General features: G+C 42.7%; 1 protein-coding gene across 3 annotated transcripts in view; it reads left to right on the top strand.

Annotated features, from left to right (window-relative positions):
- The window catches only part of Zmat4 (zinc finger matrin-type 4), a 359933-nt gene that overhangs the window by 95488 nt on the left and 242649 nt on the right, over nucleotides 1-21796 (top strand). Inside the window, exon 1 of one of the 3 annotated variants that reach the window (XM_041673991.1) lies at nucleotides 20268-20325. The exons of the other annotated variants lie outside the window; for them this stretch is intronic. The gene's annotated coding sequence lies outside the window, so the exon portion shown is untranslated. Of the gene's footprint in view, nucleotides 1-20267; nucleotides 20326-21796 lie in introns of those variants that run through there. 3 annotated transcript variants of the gene reach the window in all.

The following is a 21796-nucleotide window of genomic DNA, read 5'->3' as shown; positions in this document are numbered from 1 at the left end:
TTCAGATTGCTGGATTCGATCTCTGTTCTCAGTTCAAGCAGAGAATTCCGATTTGTGAGTTTACCCCTAAATAAATAACCATCTATTTTTCAATTCTGAGCTAGCATGGGGTTTATTTTAAAGTGTCCATGCCATACTTGGCACCCAACATGGGGTTTTTCCTATTTCCATCAGCCAAATAGTATCAGGTCCTAAGAAAGGGGTGTCTTGCATCTATTTCTGGCCATATGAATCGGGAACCTGGCAATGAACACCGCTGATTGCCTATGTTTACTCCCTCAATGTATTTTTTGTTAACTTCTACATTGTATAAAAGCACTATGATAGAGGCCCTTTCCCTATTTTATAGGAATTTCTAGGTGAAAAAGACAAAACGTGATGCATTCATTTCAGGTCAAGAGTTAAGACTTCATGCTTGAGAGGTGACTTGGTGATGAAGAATGGTTGCTGTTCTTGCAGATGACCAGAGTTCAGGTCCCAGCACCCATACAAGGTGCTGTGTGTAACTCCATCCCCAAGAGACCTGATGTCCTCTTGGCCTCAGAGCATCTGCATGCAGATATGTCATACATACTCTCATAGCACCCAGACATACACAAAATCCTCAAAAGAAAGAAATAGGAAAGCAAGAAAGAACTCATAGTAGAAACAAGTAGAGACTCCACCTGTACAAATGAGAGAAACACGGTCAAGACATGGTTGTGAGCTGTCTCAGAGACCTGGTGGCCTGCTTACAGGCCGGTGAGATTTGACTTTTTCTCTGCTGAAGCGAATGGAAAAACAATGGGAAGAATTGCCCGTGCCTTTTCATTAGACCAAATTCGTATATGTGATAGAGCTAATGACTCAAAGATGGAAGTTACTTGTGCCCTATGCAGAACAAAACCAGTCTCGGGCAGTGCCCATCTGTGCAAGTTTTAAAAAGCTGGCTCTTTTGTGTTAAGATTTCTGTGTGTGCAGGATCGCAACCAAGTCCTTGTCTTTCATCTGTGGCACTGGGTTTTTAAAGAAACAAAGCTGAGCTTGGATGGTGAGGAGTGATGTCTGTCAACCCAGGCTTAGACATTTAACCACTAGACACCAGGGTGAGCGTTCCGAAAGTGGACAGTGGCATATCTCAAGCTGGTGAGGAGGGCATCTTGAGAATCTACAGATTCTTACAGACTTTCAAAGGTTTTGTTTTTTAATGATAATCCTTATTTCTTGTAACTTTACAAGATTTTCTGTGATAAAAGTCAAAAGGTATTGTTTTTAGAAAAAGAAGGGAGATTAAATTATTTTGTCTTGATAAGAGTCATTTGATCCTTGGGAATTTTGTTCATATGGACATTTGAGAATTTCTCTTTTCTAGTTTTAAGAAATCTATATTATGGAATATTCAGGTGTACCATCCAGTTATTTGATTTTTATCTCTATTTAAAATTTTATTTTTTATTTTAAATGAGCATTTCACATATCAATGTGTTCTGCGTATTTCTATACATGCATTCAGCATACACTTATCACTTTATTCTCGTTCCCTGACTCTCCTCTCACCCCAGTTTCTAATCATCACTCATCTACTTTGGGTGGATATTTCATAGCTTTTATATAAGAGAATGAGCATGGCATGTTTGACACTGTGTCTGCCATATTTGTCCAACATAATTGTCTCAATTATTTTGTTATAAATGAGGCTCTTATTCATTTTTGAAAAATTGTATTTGTGAGTGTGTGTATTCACACACACTCATGCTCACAAATACATATGACAGTGTGTTAGTAGAACTAGGTTCACAGATCAAGCTTAGGTTATCAGCATAATGGCAAATGCGTTTCCCCAATAAGCCATCTTGTCAACCCCAAGGCTTTCCTTATGGTTGAATAATAATTGTTCTTGGGCAAGATGGCCGTTCATGGGCACCTAGGGTGAGCCCATACTTTGACCATTGCAGGTATGCTTTAGTAACTCTGAGTACACAGGTTTCTTTAGTGTATATATTTCATTCTCTTGGACACATACCTAGACATGAATGGGAAGGTTAATCATACAAATCACAGGGTAGCATTCCTTTTAGTTTTTGGGGGAACCTCCACACTTCTTCATAGTGACTGTGCTAATTTATATTCTTACTAATAATGTATGAATTACTGTTTTCCTGCATCACTACTAGTATGTGGTGTGTGTGTTTCTGTGTATGTATTTGAGTGTACACACTTTTTTATTTGTATTTGAGACAGGGTGTCTCTGTGTAGCGCAGGGTGACCTTGAACTTGTGTAGAGCCCCCTCTTTCAGTGTAAGTACCGGGAGGGCAGGCTTGCAGCACCATGCCTGCCTTCGTTTCTCACTCTAAAAATAGTTATTCTAGCAGGAGTCACATGACGTGTCATTAGTGTTTAAATTTGCATTTTATTGATGGTTAATGATATTACCCCTTTTATTCCCTTTTAAATTAAATTTCTATTTAGCATAAAAAGTAAGGGTTTATTGTGTCACTTTCATATATACATATGAAAAATACACACATACCTATATATATGTGCATATATTTAGAATACTTTGTTTTCATTTTTCCCTCCCCGCTGTCTTTTCCCATAGCCCATCTCCCCCTCTTGATGGTTCTTCTTCTTCCTTCCAAATAGTCTCATTTCCTTTTGTGTCACAAATCTCTTGTAACCTTGTTTTGTTTCATGCTTTTTTTAGACCCCTTCCTCTCCTCTTATAGTCCTTCCCCCGCCTCTGTTTCTCCCCTCCACACACACACCTGAGAGTTGCATATCGGAGAGAACGTGCAGTATTTTCCCGAGTCTGGCTTATTCCACCTAATGTAACGATTTCCATTCCTCCCACCTTCTTTCAGATGTCGTCATTTCCTTCTTGACAGCTGAATACAGTTCTCCTGTGTATGAACAGCAGAAATTTCTTTAGCATTCCTATGCTGATGGATATCTAGGCTGGTTCCATTTCCTGGCTACTGTTAATAGCCCCGTAATAAATATATCCATGTAAGTGTTGCTGTTGTATGTTGGTTTAAAATCTTTTTGTTATGTATCCAGGAGCTACAGAGCTGGAGTGAACAGTCATTCTATATTTAGTTTCTAATTGACTGATTTCCATAGCACTTACACCAGGTATCTCTTTTTCCACATTCTCACTAGTAAACACCCTTTCCTCCACCAAAGTCATCCTGACTGGGCTGAGGTGTAATCAGAAACAGTTTGGATTTTGGTTTTAAGGGTTTTGAACATACTTCACATATGTGTTGGCCACCTGTGTTTCTGCCTTTGAGAAATATCACTTTAACTCCTTGGTCTATTTATTGGTTGTGTAATTTGTTGCCATTTAATTTTTAGGGTTCTTTATAGTTTCGACGTATTAATCCTCTCTCTGATGACAAAAGTATCCTCCATCCTATACTCTGTGCTCTCGCTTTGCCGACAGCCTTCTTCCTGGTCAGAGACCTTTGCGTGCCATGCATTTCCAAGTCTTACTTCTTTATGTTTCCTGTGCTATCCAAGTTCTTTTCAGAGTGTCCCTGCTTGTGTCTATGCCTTGAAGTGTTTTTCCTGTTTTTCCCCCAGTAGTTTCGGAATCTTGTGTTTTACACGAAGGTGTTTGATCCATTTTGAATAGGTTTTTCTGCAGCATGAGAGAGTTGGATGCCACTTCATTCTCTTCCATAGAAATATCTGGTTTCCTCCCCTGAGTTTGTTGTAGGGCTCTTGTTCCGTGACTGTTTGGACACCTTTGAAAGTTTAGTGACTTCGGTTGTATGGGTTTGCTTGTGTGTCCTCTGTTGTGTTCCTTTGGTCTCCACGTCCGGTCCTTTGCAGAACCATTCCACTTTTGTTGCTGTGACTCTGTGGGGTGTGACTTCAGATGAAGCTTTGGTGCCTCGAGCATTGTGCTTCCTGTTTAAACTGCTCGGACATTCGGGTTTCTTGTGCCTCCATCCCCACAGGAGCATTTCCCCACTTCCAATTCTGTGAAGAATGTTGCTGGCCTTTTGGAGGCATAACAGATAATTATTGGTGACAGAGCTATTTTTACAATATTAGTCCTGCTGATCTGTAAGCATGGGAGATCTTTCTTTTGGGTAGTGCTTTCATGTTCTTAAGTTTTCCTGGTGGAGGTTGATTACACCTTCTCTAGGTTTACTCTTAGATGCTTCATGTTTTGAAGCTATTATGAATAAAAACTCTCATCTCTTTATGATAAAGTTTGTTATTAGTATATAGAAAAGCTAATGATTTTCATATGGTGGTGTATTCTATTAATTTGCCAAAAAGTGTTTAGCAGATTTCAGAGGTTTGTGGTGGAGTTTGAAGAGTCTTTTTAAGTAGAGAATCATGTCTTCAAAAGTAGAGATAATCTGACTTCTTCCTTTTCTGTTGTAGCCTTTTTATTTTTTTCTCTTGCCTTATGGCTCTAGATAAATCATTGAACACTGTATTGAAAAAAAAAAGACCCAAGCCAAGGCCAGTTGTTAGTAGAGATGCTTTCAATTTCCTCTACTTGTTTATAGTATTGTCTACAGGTTTGCTATATTTGAGTTTTCCTGTGTTGAGATGTGTTTCTTTTCTGTTCCGAGTTTCGTTTATTATGAAGCTACGTTGGGTCTTGTCACCAATCTTTTCTCTTGGTTTAAACAATCATTCGATTATTGTTGTGAAGTCTTTCATGTCCTGTTGTGTATTCATTAAATTGTCTGTGGTGAATCATTCTTGCATCCCTGAATTGAAACTCAGTTTGGCTGTGGTGTATGATTTTCTTGTGTTCTTGAATTCAAGTTGCAAGACTTCATTGAGCATTTTTGCATCTATGCTCACCAGAGTATGTAGTGTGCAGTCCTCCTCCTCTGCCATGCTCTTTTGGTTTTGATAACATTCTAACTCCTCTGCCATTGGGAAACAGTGAGTTCCTCCCTAGCTCTCCCTTGTTCATCCAATCTTCTTATTAGCTGATTTCTCCCTTGTACTCTTGACGCTGAGACTTCTGTTTTTTCTTTCTTTGAGTATAGCTTTTTCTCTAGGTCTTCTGCTGTGCGGGGTTGGTGGTCATCTGTCTTGTTTGTGCTAGGCCTGATGTATCCTCGTTTTCCCACCAAGTTGAAAAGATAGCCTGACTGGCTATAATAGTCTTGGTTAGAGATATTTACTTTCACAGATTGATATGCACATTCTCTTCCTTCCTGGTTTTTAGGGTTCCACACATTACTTGTGTTAGCCCAGGTGTTTGCCTTATTAGGTGAGTTTGCATTTTTTTTTGATATATTGACTATAGTGTTTTGGTTCTTCTCTGGCAATGTGTGTTTAGATTCTAACTTTCCCCCTTATATTTGGATGTCTATGTTTTGTTTTTGTCTAAAATTTGGCAATTTTTTGCTCTAATTTTATTCAGTAGATACTTTATATCTTTAGTTTTAAATCTCAGTATCTTCTCTACCGTGCATTTGTAGGTTTGGTATCTTGATCCATATCCCAGGGTTCTTGGACACCACAATAGTCAGACTTATCTGTTTTTAATTTATTGCGCTCTCTCTCTCTCTCTCTCTCTCTCTCTCTCTCTCTCTCTCTCTGTGTGTGTGTGTGTGTGTGTGTACGTGTACATACACATGTGTGGTTTGTGTAATACATGTGTTTGTGTATTGTATGTATGTTTGTAGCTGTGTGTATATACATGTATACATGTTATTTGCATGCATACGGAGGCCATAGATAGGTGTTGGGTGTCTTCCTGTTTGTATCTACCTTATGTTTTGAGACAAGGTATCTCACTGAACCTGGAGCTCACTTATCCATCTGCCTGTGCCTTCCCAGTGATAGGACTGGAGGTGCTTGCTGCTATGTCTTGCTTTTTGGTGGGTCCTGGGATCTCAACTCATGCTCACATGGTAATCACTTCTCCAACTGAGCATCTCTCTTGCTCTTTTATTGGTATATGAATGTAGTATTTCCTAAACCTTATTCTCCATTCCTGTGATATTTTGGCAAAGAATATGACTGCTTTACCCTTGTCCTGAGAACTTAGGCTAAATTTTGAAGTAATGGGCTAATTTTCTTTGGAGAAAATTTCAAGACAATCTAATATTGACTTTGTCACATGGTTTTTCAGAATCTTTATAACTCAGGTCTAGAGTTAAAGAGCAAGTGGTACAGAAAGAGATAAAAAAATTGTACAGTTTTGGAGATAAAAATGGCACTAGCAAGATTAGTGTTACATTCAAGGCTCGTGCTGGAAAAGTGGCTACAACATTGTTAAAAATATTCACACCACTAAGGAGATCAACACCATTAAGGAGGGGCCAAATCTGTTCTATAATGATGGAAAGATGCCCTCAGGGCAAGATCCCACCCAGGTAAACTTCCAGCTTGTGAAAGGAAAGAAAATGCTTAGGGAATTCTGCTCCTAACTACCAGCAAACAAAACTTGCTGCAAGTGTGATCCAAGAGTTCAGTCTCAAGTAGGTAACCACACTTGTCCACTGCCTTCAAGAGTCACGAAGGATACACTAGCAAAGTGGTTGCGGAACCTTCCTCCTTGGTTCAGGAAAGCCACCATGGTTCAAGAGGTCCTGAGAGGCATTGCGTGATGCCATGAAAGTAAAGCCCGACTTGTATTAGAAACGCCATGAGGTCAGAGATGTTAGGGCTGTAGGCGAGTTGCGCATAGGGAGTAGAACCAGCCCAAGAGAGATGCGGCACCCTGCAGGTGGCAGAGTTGTAATGGCACAGACAGATAAGTCCTTTGTCACCAGACGTGAAGTTACAGGATTTCTATTTTACTTTGTTCCTTCTTTGTGCTCTGACTCTTCCCTTTTGGAAGGGTAACTTACATTCTGTGCCCGATTATGTTGGAAGTATGTGATTTCTTTTTGATTCTACAGGGTGTTATAATTAAGAGATTGACTTGAATCTCAGAAGAGACTTTAGAATTTGAATGTTTAGGCAGCGTTGTGATAGTGAAAGGCTATGGGACCTTTTGAAGTTGAACCAAATGTATTTTATATGATGACATAGGCATGGGAGTTTGGGGTCAGGGATGGAATGTAGTGACTTGGGCATTTGAATGAATTCCTGGTCCCCAAGTGGTACCTGTTTGGGGAAGGATTAGGAGGTGTGACCTTGCTGAAGGGGACTATGTCACTGGGAGTGAGCTTCGAGATTTCAGAATACTGGCACCATTTTCAGTTCACGAACAGAGAGGTGAGCTCTCAACTCTTGCTCCAACACCATGCCTGCCTGACTTCTGCCATGCTTCCTGCCGTGGTGGCCATGGACTTTTATCTCTATGGGGCCATAAACCCAACCTTCTGTAAGTTGCCTCGGTCATGGTGCTTTATCACAATAGAAAAGTAACTAAGACATTATCTGATCGAATTTTTATGTTTTGCTCATGATTTTCACATCTATATTAATGAGAAGTAGTTGGCTAGAGCTTTCTCATCATTTTTTCATTGTCTTTAGAACTGGGATATTGCTGTCCTCAGAAAATGAGTTCAGCATCTTTCAAAGATGTCTTACAGACCTGATTAAATTCCTTCTTAAAAGATGGGTAGCAGTTGCCGGTGAATCCATGTGAGCTTTCTCTTTTGTGAGTAGATATGAGTAAGCCTCCTCATGATGCTCCTTCTTGTTAGATTGTGTCCTTCACTATTTCTCTGTTCCAGCTTGCCCATCAAGTTGATGGAACTATGCATCCTGTTCCTTTATTGTCTGCTTAGCATCCATGTTCCCATAGTGATACTTTCTTTTCTACTTTTGATATTAATGGTTTATGTCATTCCCCTTTTTTGCTTTGTCTAGCTAGAAGCTTTATAATTTTATTGATCTTTTCAAAGGACAAGCTTTTGGTTTGGATGATTTTCTCTGTTAATTTTCTGTTTTTCATTTCATTGATTTATTTTTGCCCCAATTTTTACATTTCCTTGGATTCAGATTTTTTCTTCTCTCCCTGCTTCCCTAAGACTGAGTCTTAGGTGAGTGATTTTAGAGCCACCTTCCTCATCTTTGCCATCCCTCATCATTTCCTTTGTCTTCTTCCTTCTCTTTCCTCCACTACCTCCCTCCCTCCCTTCCTCCTTTTCTTCCCTATCCCTCCTTGAACTAAGGGATTTTCATAACACTGATCAAACACTCTATCGGAGACCCCCTTCAGATTCGACCTTGGTATATAGCTCAGGCTGGCTTTGAACTCACAATCCTGTGGCCTGTCTCCCAAGTAATGTCATTATAGGCAAACATTTCTTCATCTTTCAAAATATATATTCAGCATCATAGATTTTTCTCTAAGCACTGCTTTTGCTGTCTTTCAGTTTTTAAAATATTTTCATTTTGTTCAAAATGACTTGTTTTTTATTTTTATAATGTTTTTTATTTTTTTGATAAAAATGTCATAAAATGTATTTTGACTGTATTCATCCCTCCTCAAATTATTCCTGTCTTCCTCTATTTTTTCACCCACCAACTTCCTTCACTATCCTCTTCTCCCTCTCTCCCTCTTGCGCTCTCTCTCTCTCTCTCTCTCTCTCTCTCTCTCTCCCTCCCTCTCCCTCTCTCCCTCTCCCTCTCCCTCTACCTCTACCTCTACCTCTACCTCTTCCTATCTCTCCCCCCCCTCTCCCTCTTCCTCTCAAAGCCATGAAATCCAGTTTCTGTGTCCTTTGGGTATAGACTAGCTTTGGGAACTCATATCTGGAGCTCATCTTCAGACGGCAGGCTTGGATTCTATGTAGTTCCAGGTTGATGCACTGTGAGGGGTAACTAACTGTTAGATTGGCAGGTGGGGGAGGGGAACAGCCCTGGGGTTCTCCAGTGAAGGTTTCAAGTTTGGCTCTGTGCAGTCCCTGAGCCCAGTGGTGGGTAATATGGCTGACTGTTGGTGGAAGGCTCAAAATGGCATTTCACTTTTATCTGAGATTTCTTTTTTGACCAGTGTGTTATTTAGACTCGCTCTATTCAATGCCTTACTATTTGGGAGTAGTTTTAAAATGATTTTTCTATTATAACATGCCAGTTTAGCTTTCATTGTGGTCTGAGAACAGATGTTGCTGACTGTCAATTATATAAAGCCAGTTAAAGTGTATTTTATGGTCACAATTTCTTGTACTTTGGAAATGTATTCCATGTATTGGAGAAGAATGTTTTGTGCTGCTAATGGCTGGAATAGTCTACATAGAAATGTTCATTTTGTACAGATGACTGGTGCCTCTCTGTTTACCTGTGTCCCCACTGACTTTCTGCCTGCTGGAGCTGTCCAGTTTCGGTAGAGACATGCTGAAGTATTCAGCTATAATAGCAGAGCTGCTGTTTCTCCTTACAGTTCTGTCTGTTTTAATGCTCTTTCTAGATGTGCCCACATTCTCATAGCTGGTATTAGGTGGATGCATACTAAGTGTTCTGGGGAGATTATTCATTGCATTGCTGGGATTATCTGGTATCCCTGGTAACTGCTTGGTCTTACATTGGCTCTTTATGAATTAGTATCTCTTTATCTTTTCTAGTTTTGGTCTATTATGTGGTTCTCCATAGTTTTTAGGTTGTAAGTATCTGTTTATTGTGGACTTCTTCAATAAAACATATCTTTTATTTCTTGATCTATCCCAACAATCTCCATCTTTGTTAAATGGATAAATAACTGATAAATAGATATGTAACATATTTGCCTCAGTGCTCTTTATTCTTGCACTATTTTTAGATCTTTGCTCTCATTCTTTCATTAACACATTATTAAAAAATAATAAAAATCCAGCTTATTATTATTTTTTACTCTGGAGTTAGAAATATATACCAAGCGCTAAGCCGGGTAATGTTCCTGGAGAGCTCGAATACCTTATGACATTCAAATAATCTTCATGTGTTTTCCTGTGTACCTTCTTATTTGCTTTATTTGTGTCTAAAATTGAGCACACAGTTGCTACCACTAAAGTTCATAAGCTGCCTACTGCTGAAATAATTAGAAAAACTAAAGTTTCAGATTTGCTTTCTTCAGTGTCTTTCCAGAATCCACATAGATCTGAAACTCTGGTCCTTATTACTTTAATTTTTTTTGCATCTCTTGCTTATGTGTGTGACTGTGTGTGCGGACATGTGGATGCCACAGCTCTTGTGGAAGTCAGACGACAATCAAGTCTATCCTCCCCTCTCACCAAGTGGGTTCCAGGATCAGAATCAGGTGACTAGTCTTTGTGGCAAGTTAGCACCTTTACTTCTGAGCCATTTTGCTGCTCCTTTTAATTTTTTTCTTAATTTATGAATTTTTGAATGTTTTCAATTTCATTTTTTAAATTTAAATCCATCCATTAATCCTCGCGAGTCCCCAGGAAGATGCTTAATTGGTGATTGGGGAAAAATGGAAAGTTGGGATTAGAAAAAAAAATTACCTTCTTCTCTAGCTCTGATTCCTTTTGTCTCAGTGTCTCTGCCTACATTAGAAAATAGAGAGATCAGAAACATATCTACATCTAAGCAGCCTTGATATTTAAATATTCTATCATCTATCTATCTATCTATCTATCTATCAATCTAACTATCATCTCTCTAAATATCCATCCATCCCACTTGTCTGGCCATCTGTGTCTAATTATGGATGAATGAAAAGATGCCGCCAGGCCGAGAGGCAAAGCTAGGGTGTTCTGGGAACATGTTCTGTCTCAGGCCATGGAGGAGGCTGCCTTGAGCAGTCCTCTGAATAAGCAGAAGCAAAGTGCAGAGCCCTGGACTAGAGAATGGGTGGGAAGAGTGAAAGGAGTTCTGTGTGTTGCTGACAGTGCCTAGAATCTGAGCTGCATTTCATTCATGATAAAACCTCTGTTGGTATGTCTTGAAGCTAGAGTAGTGCATACAGAGAAAATGAATACAGTATCAGGCAAATTTGGAGAGATTAATCTTGGCTGAACGCAGCTTCAGGAGGGCGTGTGAGAATTACCTTGTTGTCGATGAAGATTTTGTCTGTCAGAGTCACTCTGAGTTGGAAGTGCTGGGGACCCTTAGAAGCACAGGGTTGGGTAGCTGGGGCTCTAAAGCCAGTGGATTTGTGCAGCATATGGAACAAGGCAACCCTTCAGGGGAGAGCTGTTTATTGGTTTCTAAGTGCTTTTTTCTGCTTTTTGCTAGTGTCTTTCTTCATTAGGCTTGCAAGCGGAGCTTGAGAAATAAGATGCCCTGCTTACTGAGTCCTGTCGTACATTAACAGCCTAGTCTAGCATTAGGGCTCTGGAGCAGAGCCATGCATATTGTAAGAATATATCCTCCATGGGGCTCGGGAGATCTTTGCCAGGGGAGGGGACAAGAACATCGGGAAGTTCTTCTGAGATGTCTTCAAGATGCAGACCCAGTCTCTGAGCTTATCTGCATACATTTCAAGTTCTTGGAAATGTGCACAGACCAAGGGCAGGTGTGGGCTAAGGTGCATGGCTCTCAGCCAGCAGCAGAGATTGTCTGTGGGTTATTGGGGCATATTGCTCCCTTTCTTCACCTGCTGCTACGCTGGGCTGTGCCTAGGGAAGCAGGCAGTACCCTACAGCTTGCCAAAAGTTTCATGCCTCTGACTCGAAAGCCTGGACCTGTTTCTTAGCTGCCCTTTGTATACTTGCCTGGAACTCAGGGTCCTTCCCTGTGTCCAGCGGCTATGTGTTCTAGTGCAGATTCCAGCAATGTGGAGCTCGGGAACATGGAGACACAGCAGGAGAGCCGTCTCTATGCAGGGGCTTCCTGCTGTATGGGCGTCTCACACAGTGCTTGGCTGTGGCTGCAAGGCCTTGCAGAGCGCAAGCACTAAGTTTACATGCATCATCTCGTTTCGTTCATTTAAAACTTCTGTTTCTGGTGCTGGTGGTGGAGCTTAGAGCCTCACCCATCTGAGCAAGTACTCAGCCAGCATTTCGCTTCCTTCTCTCCCTTCCTTCCTTCCTTCCTTCCTTCCCTTCCTTCTTTCCCTGTTTCTCCTTCCTTTTCCCTCTCTCTCCCTCCCTCTCTTTCTCTACTCCCTCCCTCTGTCTCTCTTTCTCCTTCTCTTTCCCTCTTTCCCTCTCTTTATCCCTCCCTCTCCACTCCCTTCCTCCCTCCCCCTTTCTTTTTCTTTTGAAAGCCTTGAAAACAGGACACCTCATTGTTTTACACCCTTCTCTGAGTAAATTGGGGTACAGAGAAACTACGCCATTTGCCCAGCTGTCGTACATGAGCCTGTTTATTGGACGACTCCTCGGCAGAGTCCTTCCTGGTCCCTTTCCTGGCCCTCTTCCCACTTCCTTCCTCAGGAGAAACGATAGGCAATGGTACAGTTCAGTTCTATTGCAGGCAATCCCTTTATTGAAGAGTGTTTTATTGTACTTTCAGAATGTTCTAGCCATTGAACCAAGGTTCAGAAATACAGGGAGGCTTGGTCCTATTGGATGACGGCTGCCTGGCTCCTCAAGGGCAGGTGCTGATGGGTAAATTGTTACACAGCCCAGCTTACCCACAGCACCGGGTCAGAGGTGCGCTTGCTGTCTAGCTATGGACTGGCACACCTTGCTGTGGTGGAGGCAGTGGCAGTAATGAGCTGTAGGGCTGCCCTGGTAGATGCGAGTAGGGGTCTACAGAGCGATGGAGCGAATGGAGCTTCCACCTCTGAGGGATGCCTGTGGGGCTTGGCAGTGACAGTCCGGTCTGTAATTTGTAGCACAGGTTCAATGGCACCCAGAGAGGGGAAGGACAATTTGGGAACCCAGCTGGACAGAGAGGAGGGCCTGAGGCTCTCAGGGATGGAGACCAGGCAGTGAGCTAACTCCAAGGCATAGAGCAGGGCTACATGGCCAGATTAAGCAGATCCGGTCTGGGGCTTGGTTAGTTTTGGAAGTATGGCTGAGGGACAATACAGAACCCCCGATGCCTGAAAGGAAGTGGGGAAACAAAATGCCCTTTGCCGATTTTGGAAGGGGGTCCAGATTGGCTGTGATGGAGAGACACAAAAGATTGCTGTGAGAAATACTGTAGGCTTGCAATTCCAGTCCTTTGACCTCACCTGCCTTGGCAACAGCTGTGCGTGGAAGGCCAGGTGGGAAGGAGCCGCCTGGCTAATTAGTACTGTAAAGCAGAGCTCCAGTCTGCAGTTCTGAAAGTTTCTCCTTTCCTTTATCTTCTTTTTTAAATGCCGCTAAGAGAGTGATAAAAGGCTGGGTGGAATTCCACCATCCGGGTGAGCAGAGAGTCACTCTGAGAGATGCTGACTTAAGCACTTGCTCGCTCCCTCCCTCAAGAGGTTGCCTCCTCCTGTGCTAAATAGTACCAAAATAAGCATCTCGAAATAGCACACCTAAGCCCTTTGTTCATTCTTCATCATGGATTTGAGTAAATCCTGCAGGGAGGGACCATTTATTTAGAAGGAGGGTGGTGGGTGAGGAAGGGATGAGTGGAATGGGGATATTATCTGTATAATGGACAGCAGAGGCTCTAGGACCTGTGGTTCCTTTCGTACCTCTTGGAGCTTGCCAGGTTTTGTTCATCTCACATAGATGTGAGCCGTCTGCCTATGTCTTGGCTTTTAGGGTGGGCTGAGTAACAGTGGAACCTTCAGGGTCTCTTTATAACCACTGCCGCCCCTGATGGCAGGTCACAGTGGGGTGGCTGGCCTTTGTGATACAGCAGAATCTTAGCATCCATGTCTTCATCCCTCCCTCATCAGTTTCCATTGAAGATGTCAAGTAAAACGATGGGGTTAAAAACAGGAAGCAAACTCAAAACCCCAAAGCTTTGTTTATATTTTTAACTGTGCCTTTTAGTTTTCAGGTTCGTTCATTTTGTAATAAAAAGAGGCCCCAACCCACCCAGAGTCTGGAGTGAGCCCTGCGATGCTTGGAATAGCGGTTGGAATAGAAACTCGCGTTTGGGGGTGCTCAAGATGTTATTGGTTTTGCACTTTGCAGAACAGCAGGTGTTATTACAAAGTGTGGGGAATTTTATATGCAACATGAAAGCAGTGGATTGCATGAAATAAATCTGAAGAGAAAGTTCATATCCCGAGTCTCCGAACTTTAAATTCATGCTGTATTCTACAGATGAGGACACTTTCCCAATTGCTGTGTTGGTATAGTCGGCCAGAAACACGTAAAAAGACCACGGGGAGGAAGCGGCTAAGACACTAAATTCTTCTCAGTCTAGAGACAACCTAGGCTCCACATCGACTTTCTGTAGCTGTGGATTCCAGAGTTAACTGTTTCAGCCAGAAGTCTCTCTACAGTGCAGCCCCATAGGTTAATGGCCATGGTATTTCATAAGAAGACCTTGTAGCCTGTAGTTTTTGTCTATTGGGCTTTGTCGTCATGTCTTCTGGAATTGGCTGGCATCTATAGACTTTAAATCATGGTCAGGGGCTATGTACAGAGATCTGACCCCAGGTCAAGTGGAATGATCATACTTGGTCATAATGTGGGCCAGGGCTTTCAAGGTGAGCATGGAGAAGAATTTGTGATTAGTTAGGGGTCTAGGAAGCAATTCTTTCCACAGGACCATAGAATAGAAGCATTGGAGCCATAATTGAGCAGACAAGAAGCCCAGAGAGGAATGCTGGGCTGCTTTCGAGTTCTAACAGAGGCAGCATTTTTCTGCATCTGGTGTACTCCTCTTCTGGCTTCTGGGGACATCTGTTTATCTGCTGCCAGAATGTGGATCCTTTAGCTACTGTCTGCCAGTGTCCCCTGCTTCATTGGTAGGTTTTTGTTCTTGCACCAGCTCAGCCAGTATCAGTGATAGCACACACATCCATCAGTGATGGAACTAACTGGATATCCATCCAAGTGCCAGTCTGAAATACAGACCCATAGAGGAGACACTTAGACATTTAGGAAGAAAGACCTGCCTGGGTTGGGAACCACTGTGCCCATCAAGGAAGTCAGAGTTGGAAAGATGAAGGTACTATGTCACACCAAAGATAGGTGTTTTACCATTGGGAAACTAAGGCCTGTACCATTGTCACCTTGTGATTTCAGTTCCAAAAAGCATCCTTGTGGGTGGGCTGTGTATTTTTTCAGTTGCCTTTCTCCAAGTATGTTCAAGCTAATGCTGTAGGAAGAAGCCTGAGAATAGATGCTTGACTTCTGCCTTAGTTTGAGGTTTTATTGTTGTGAAAAGACACGACGAGCACTGCAGCTCTCATAAAGGAAAACATTTACTTGGGGCTAATCTATTGTTTCAGAGGTTTAGTCCATTATCATGGCGCGAAGCATGGTGGCATGCAGGCAGACATGGTGCTGGAGAAGGAGCTGAGAGTTCTGCATCTTGATCTGCAGGCAGCAGAAGGAGACTGTGAGCCATGTTGGTTGTAGCTTGAGCATATAAGACCTCGAAGCCTGCTTCCATGGAGTCACACACTTCCTCTAACAAGGCCATGCCTCCTGATAGTGCCATTCCTTATGGGCCAAGCATTCACACCTGAGTTTATGGGGGTCATTCCTATTCACATCACTACAACTATCAACCACCTCATAGGTGGGACCTAGGATATTTTGACTAGAAAAACACTCTATAAACTGGAATATGCTGTGTTTGTTCTTTCTAGGTATACCCCACATTACAGTTAGTAGCGTCAATGGAGAAATATGCTATATAGTATGTTGCTCTATGGTATGCTGAGTCAGTGAGTTTTCTGGAACACTTTAGGCATGAACTGGGCATATCCTAATACCCTTAATTCCAGGCGAGCTGTCTTCATTCATGAGAATGTATTTGGCCTATAGATAAAACTAGTGAGACTTTGCCCTACTGCTGAGCCCAATTGCAGACCAGCCATGATGGATCAATGGGTTTTAATAAGTGATATTTATATTTGAGTCTGAAAATTTCCATGAAAGGTTTTATTTATTTATTATAAGCCTTTTGATTTTTGATAAGTTGGCTAGCAGTTTTCCAAGGAAAGCACTTTGAAGGAAACAGACATTTTTGCTTTGGTGAATAATAATACAAGGCAAGGGGAGAAAGAAATGTATTTTGTCATTCCCGGATGGTCGCTCAGAGTTGTCCTTGAGCAATGCATAAATCTGGGTCAGACAACACAAATATGTGTTTCTACCAAGATAGCAAAGGAGGGACCAGTTTGTCACACTTCTACAGAGGTGACAAGAGGCATCTGGCTGGATGGTAATTCTAGTTGTCAAGTCTTGGGAAGACCTCTTCACCTGGAAAAGCCTTGGGGCTAGGAAGAAGTCAGATAAAGTGCTCTGTCCTCACAGTCTGGTGGCTTTAGGCTGGCTGGGGACACTCCATGTCCTGAGCAGCTCTTTTCCTTTGGAAATGTTTGCGAGTGTTGGAGAGTAGATGAGCTGTTAGCAGAGCTTGAAGCACCCCAGATGGAAAATCCACAGTGCCTGAGGTGGAGAAGCACACTCGTGGAAGCATGGGATGGCTGATGTCACTCACACTGTTGAGGGGTCAGGGGGCTGGTCAGCTTTAGGTCATTGGAAAGGTGGCGCTGCATGTCTGTGTCTCTGGGTTTCTTGGCTTCCTTGAGCTCCCTCATGGTGGACAGCCAGAGACTGCAGCTCCTCCTGATGCACACACTAGATCTGTGTTCTCTCTCCAATGTCTGGTCTATCCATTTATTCGGCACTGGAGAAGAAGCAAGGTTTATGTCTTACCTTGGGATCTTTAAGTTAAAGGACTTATTTTTCAGGCAGTTTTAGCTTTACAAAACAATTGAACGGACCGCAGAGTTCCCCTAGGCACGGTTTACCTCATCATCTCTTTCTCTCTGGGGTTGACATCGTGTGTGATGAGGGAGGCACATTTGCTGGGATCGGATATTTGTGGCCTCATGAATTTCTTTGTTACCACAAGAACTCACTTTGTGTGAGGGTGCGTTCTGTGGGTGTTCCAGCACCCTAAGACTCTTCCCACCCTAATTGCCCCTTAGGGTCCATGTGCTCAAGTTTCTCTCCCTCTCCCTGCCTCCTCCTCCCTCCTTTCTCTTAGGCCCTTGCAACCATTGATCATTTTACCAGCTCCACTGTTTTGTCTTTTCTAGAATATTATGTGATTGGACTATTTAAGTTTATGGCTTTGCTTTTTTTGTACTTAGTAACAAACGTGTGTCTCAGTTACTTTTCTATTGCTGTGATAAAACACCATGAGCAAGACAACTAATAAAACCAAGAGTTTATTTGGGGCTTACAGTTCCACATGGTTTGGGTCCATGATAATGGAGTGAAGGCAGCAGGCTATGCAGCAGCCAAAAGCTCACATCTTTGCCCACGAAGAGGAAGCGGAGAGGGCTAGCTTGAAATGACATTGAAACATCAAAGCCCAGCCCCAGTGACACAGTTATTTTAGCAAGGCCACACCTTCCTAATCCTCCCCACACAGCCACCGTCTAGAGACCGAGTATTCAAACACATAAGGATTGTGGCCCATTCTCATTCAAACCACCACATTCTACCTGGTAGCTATAGGCTCATGGCTATATCATAATGCAAAATGTATTTGGTTGAATTCCAAAACTCCCTATAGTTGTTTGATCTTAACACCTTACTGAGTCCAAAGTCTCTTCTGAGTCCCAAGACACTGTCTTATTAATTGTAACTCCTTGTTCAAAAAGAAAAGCAGATTATATATACTTCATGTACAATGACATAGACTATATATTACTTTCTCAAAAGTTAGGAATAAGTCTAAATTGTTCTCAGTACTATTGTTGTGAGTTCCCACTAGGATGGCCTGTACGCTCTCCTTGCGTTGTTCAGTCACCTTTCTGTCCAGAATCCTACAGTCTTCCACATTCTTCCCCTTTAGAAGGAAAGTTTGATTGTTGGGCTGCAAACAGATTTGAATAGAGTAGCAAGGAAACCCTGAACAAAGGCAAAACTAAAACTCCAGCAGGCATACTCTACGTCAAAGGACTTAGATGGCTCTGTCCTTCCAGCTTTGCTGGCACTAAGGCTTCTCTCTCTCTCTCTCTCTCTCTCTCTCTTTCTCTTTCTTGTGTGCAATACTCCTTGGCAGGAATCCCATGGCTCTATCATGCCCAACATCTTTGGTCCTCCAGCACTATTCACGTCTACAGCTTCAGTGACCTCTCAGGGCCCCTTGCCTTCTCAGTACCTTCGTGCAGGGACTGTCCATCCACATATTTTCTGGCCTCAGCTCTTTTTCACCACAGAGGAAGATTTCCCAACCCCTTTGCTCATGTATTCTTCCTGATCCAAAGCCAGTGGGTGGCACTGCCAAGTTGGCTTGCCTGCTTGGTACCCCTCTCAAATAGCATTCTCAGTAGCTTTATCTTCTGTTTGGGGAACCAAGCTTTCTTCAGACTATTCTTTTCACAAGTTGGAAGTTTAGCTGTTGGGGTCTTGCTGTTGGGGTCCCCCTGAGATTTACCCCGGTGCTGATCAGGGCTCTTTGCAAACTCCTCATCTCTTTGAGCACACGCCTTGGCTCCAGCATGACATTATCTTGTGTTATTTTTTTCTCCTACACCTGGACAGTTTTTATTTCCTTGTGCTTCATTTTCTCTTTTCCATTGTAGACCTGAGTAAGAGTGAGTTCTAAAAACCACACGGCAGAGTCCGTAGCAAGCTGTCTTGAAACTTCTTCCACCAAGGAAATTAGCTCATTGCTTTAAAATTTAGCCTCAGAAGTTCTTAAGGACAAGAAAAACAAAAATCAAACAAAACCAAACTACAACAAAATCTAGAAACATGTTTTTTTTTTCTTCCTGCCTTTCCTCTCTCCCTTCCTTCTTCCTTTCTCTTTTTTTTTCTTTTTCAAAATATAACGGGACATTCTCTAATGCAGTTGCTACTATTGTTTGTTCTCAGCACTTCTGCTTCACAGGCTCCTCCTAAAGCCCTTTAAGCTCTGCTTATGGTGAGCTCTTTTCTATAAAACCCCAAGGTCTTCTACGTGCTTCCCCCAAACCATGTGGCCAGATGTGTCGTAGCAACACCCCAAGATCCTGATATCAACCTCTGTCTTAATTATTTTTCTATTGCTTTGATAAAACTCTGTGGCTGCAGCAACTTTCCAAAGGGAGTTTGATGGTTTGGATTCTGTTGGTTTGATTTTTGTTCCCTGATGGTTAGAGTCCATGAGGATAGGTGGAGATCCTGAGCTGCATGATGGTTAGAATCCATGAGGGTAGGTGGAGGTCCTGAGCTGCGTGATGGTTAGAATCCATGAGGGTAGGTGGAGATCCTGAGCTGCCCGATGGTTAGAATCCATGAGGATAGGTGGAGGTCCTGAGCTGCAGATAGCTAGAGTAACAGTTGAGAGCTCACATCTTGGGTCACAAACTCCTGTTTGTGCTCAAAATGACATGAATCCTTTCAAACGTGGAAATCCAGCAAGGCCACATCTCCTAAGCCTTCTCCCAAGGTGCCACCAACTGGGGACTAAATATTCAAATGTCTGAGAAAGAATGGGGGAAGGTCACTCAAATTATTACCACAGTGGTTAAGGTTTCATTTGTCTTTTCACAGCGTGGTAGCTCATTTCCAATTTTTCCCCGATTAATACTTTATACATTCATCCATTGTGGCTGCTAATAACGTGTTTTTAAATCTGTGGACCATATGAGACTTACTGAAATTGAGAAAGAAAAAAATGAACGATTCAGGAGTGATCAATGTTTACACTCTATTTCCTTTTTAATATTTATCTTTTTTGATCTCGGAGGTAGATACAACCCTTTAAAACTTTTTTGACAGTAACTTTTTTTCATAGAGTATATTCTGATTTCCTTTTTCATCTTTTCACAGACTCCCTTCCTCCCTACCCTTGTGAAAATGTATATTTTTCTGATTACGAAAGAAATATAAGGCCGAACCACTTGAAGTTACCAACATTTGGTCACTTTTCACTTTCAGAACATCAGTTTCACCCAGTTCAACACAGTTTAGGCTCCCAGCCTATAGCTAACATATAGAAATGCAGAAAACAGAAAGAAAAATATAGGATGTTTATTATTATTATTGGTAAAGTAACACAGCATTCATCTGAGATTGTTTTATGTCCCAGGGTCCGTCTAGACTTGTTGTCCCCATAACTGGTCCCATCCCAATCCTGTCTTTTATCCCCAAGGAGGTGAGGTCATGGTGGACCTGGGGTATGTTCAGCACTGGAGTTCCATCTGAACTCCAGGTGTGGTCACTGAACTCTTTGGAGACCTTTCTAGGGAAGCCCTACCAGCAGAGCTTTTCAATCTGCAGGACCCAGAGAAGACCTTGGAGTTCTCGGACTCAAACGCAAAGCCGAGGGACCCACTGTGCAGTGGGATGAAAGGCGCTCTTCTCAGCATAAGGGCTACACCAGGATCCAGGCTTTTGCTCTGGGTTCCAGAGGCCAGCAGTGAGAAGTTCAGACTGTGGTCAGTCTCCAAGGTACTTACTCTGCACATCTTGGTCTTATGTCTGTCTTCACTCCCTGCTGCCTCAGTCTGGGCATGCAGCCAGTGCTGAGGTTCACGGGACTGTGGTCGTGGGGATCCCCAGATGGCTCACCTGTTGACTTCTACTCTTGTGGTTTGGGGCCTTGGTCAAATCTGTGCTTTACTCTACAAGGTCTGGGCACTTATCCTTCTCCAGCAATCTGGGGTGGCCCTTCTTGGATCCTCACAGGGAGAAGCTAACTCCTCTCAGGGAAGAGGAGCGCAGGGTGTCCTGGCACAGCTGTCCCAGCTACAGTGGATCACCTGCTGAGGCAGATGTGAGAAGACGTTGGTAAGCCATGATCTGGAGGAGGAACGAGAGTGCTTGATTGTACCTCCTTTCTACTAGGAAGAATCAGCTCCATAGTGCTTGGGGCCCTGCTCAAAGATAAGGAATTCCAATACATTGGCAGGAGAGGAGTAAACCAAGTGACAGACAGCTGTGCTGTGTGGCCATGCAGGTGCTGTCAACTCTTCTAACTTCCAGGTGGCTTACACTCTCCGCCTTATCCACTTGTTCTGGACGCACCGCTTCTGTCAACTCTGGATGTCTCATTTTCTTCTCCCTTCTCTTTAGCCACCTCGCCCACACCTCCCATTTTTCAAGTACAAATCAACAACCCGGAGTGTATACCCCAGCCGTCTTCCTTCAGACTCTTCATGCTGTGAACTAGGCCTAGGTATCCTAAACAGCCAAGAGACATGTTTCAGATGACCAGAGACTGCTCCTATGCCTTAGGGCCCACTGAAATTGCTGCAGCTTGACAAGTACCAACCCCATTCATCCTGCCTCTCTCCTGTGGCAATCGGAAGAAGTGTTCTTGCCATAGAATGTACCTCTGCTGCTGTGTGACTAGCCCAGGGCCCTCCCTGTGTATGCGTACGCCGCTTCTCGCACACCATAGTTAGACATGGCCTGCTTCTTGGGGATTGGGAGCAATGAACCATGTTTGCAGTGGCGATCATTTCTTGACACGACTTTTTATAGGGACATTTTCTGTGCATGCACCATGGAGCCAGGCCTGCCTGCATGATCCTCATGGATTGAATCCAACAAAACTCCAGTGGGGGGCAAGAGATTTGGTGGAGAAAGTTCATGAAAGTCACTAACTTGGAGCTGAGAATTTGGGGATGTGGCAGTAGTGAAACTGGAGTTTGTTGGGTATATTCATCTGCCATATCTTTCATAAGGTGTCATGAATTGAGATCTGTTCTACAGGGTCTACATATTTTCCACACCATTTTTATTAGTAATCACTTGATAAAGGTGTTTCACTTCTTGCATGAAATGGGAGTCATTTTCTTCTTATAGTTTTATTTAAGTATATTGACATGCAGTAGCCTACTTCTTAATGTCCATTTTGGTTTTCTGTACCTATGAAACCACGGTTTTGGGTAAGAAAGGAAGCTTGCTTTTCTATAAC

Source organism: Microtus oregoni, unplaced genomic scaffold, assembly GCF_018167655.1.
Source record: "Microtus oregoni isolate MIOR12 unplaced genomic scaffold, Mior012 000024F_ref0000369, whole genome shotgun sequence".
Classification (NCBI taxonomy): Eukaryota; Metazoa; Chordata; class Mammalia; order Rodentia; family Cricetidae; genus Microtus; species Microtus oregoni.
This window is presented reverse-complemented; position numbering and strand designations above follow the sequence as displayed.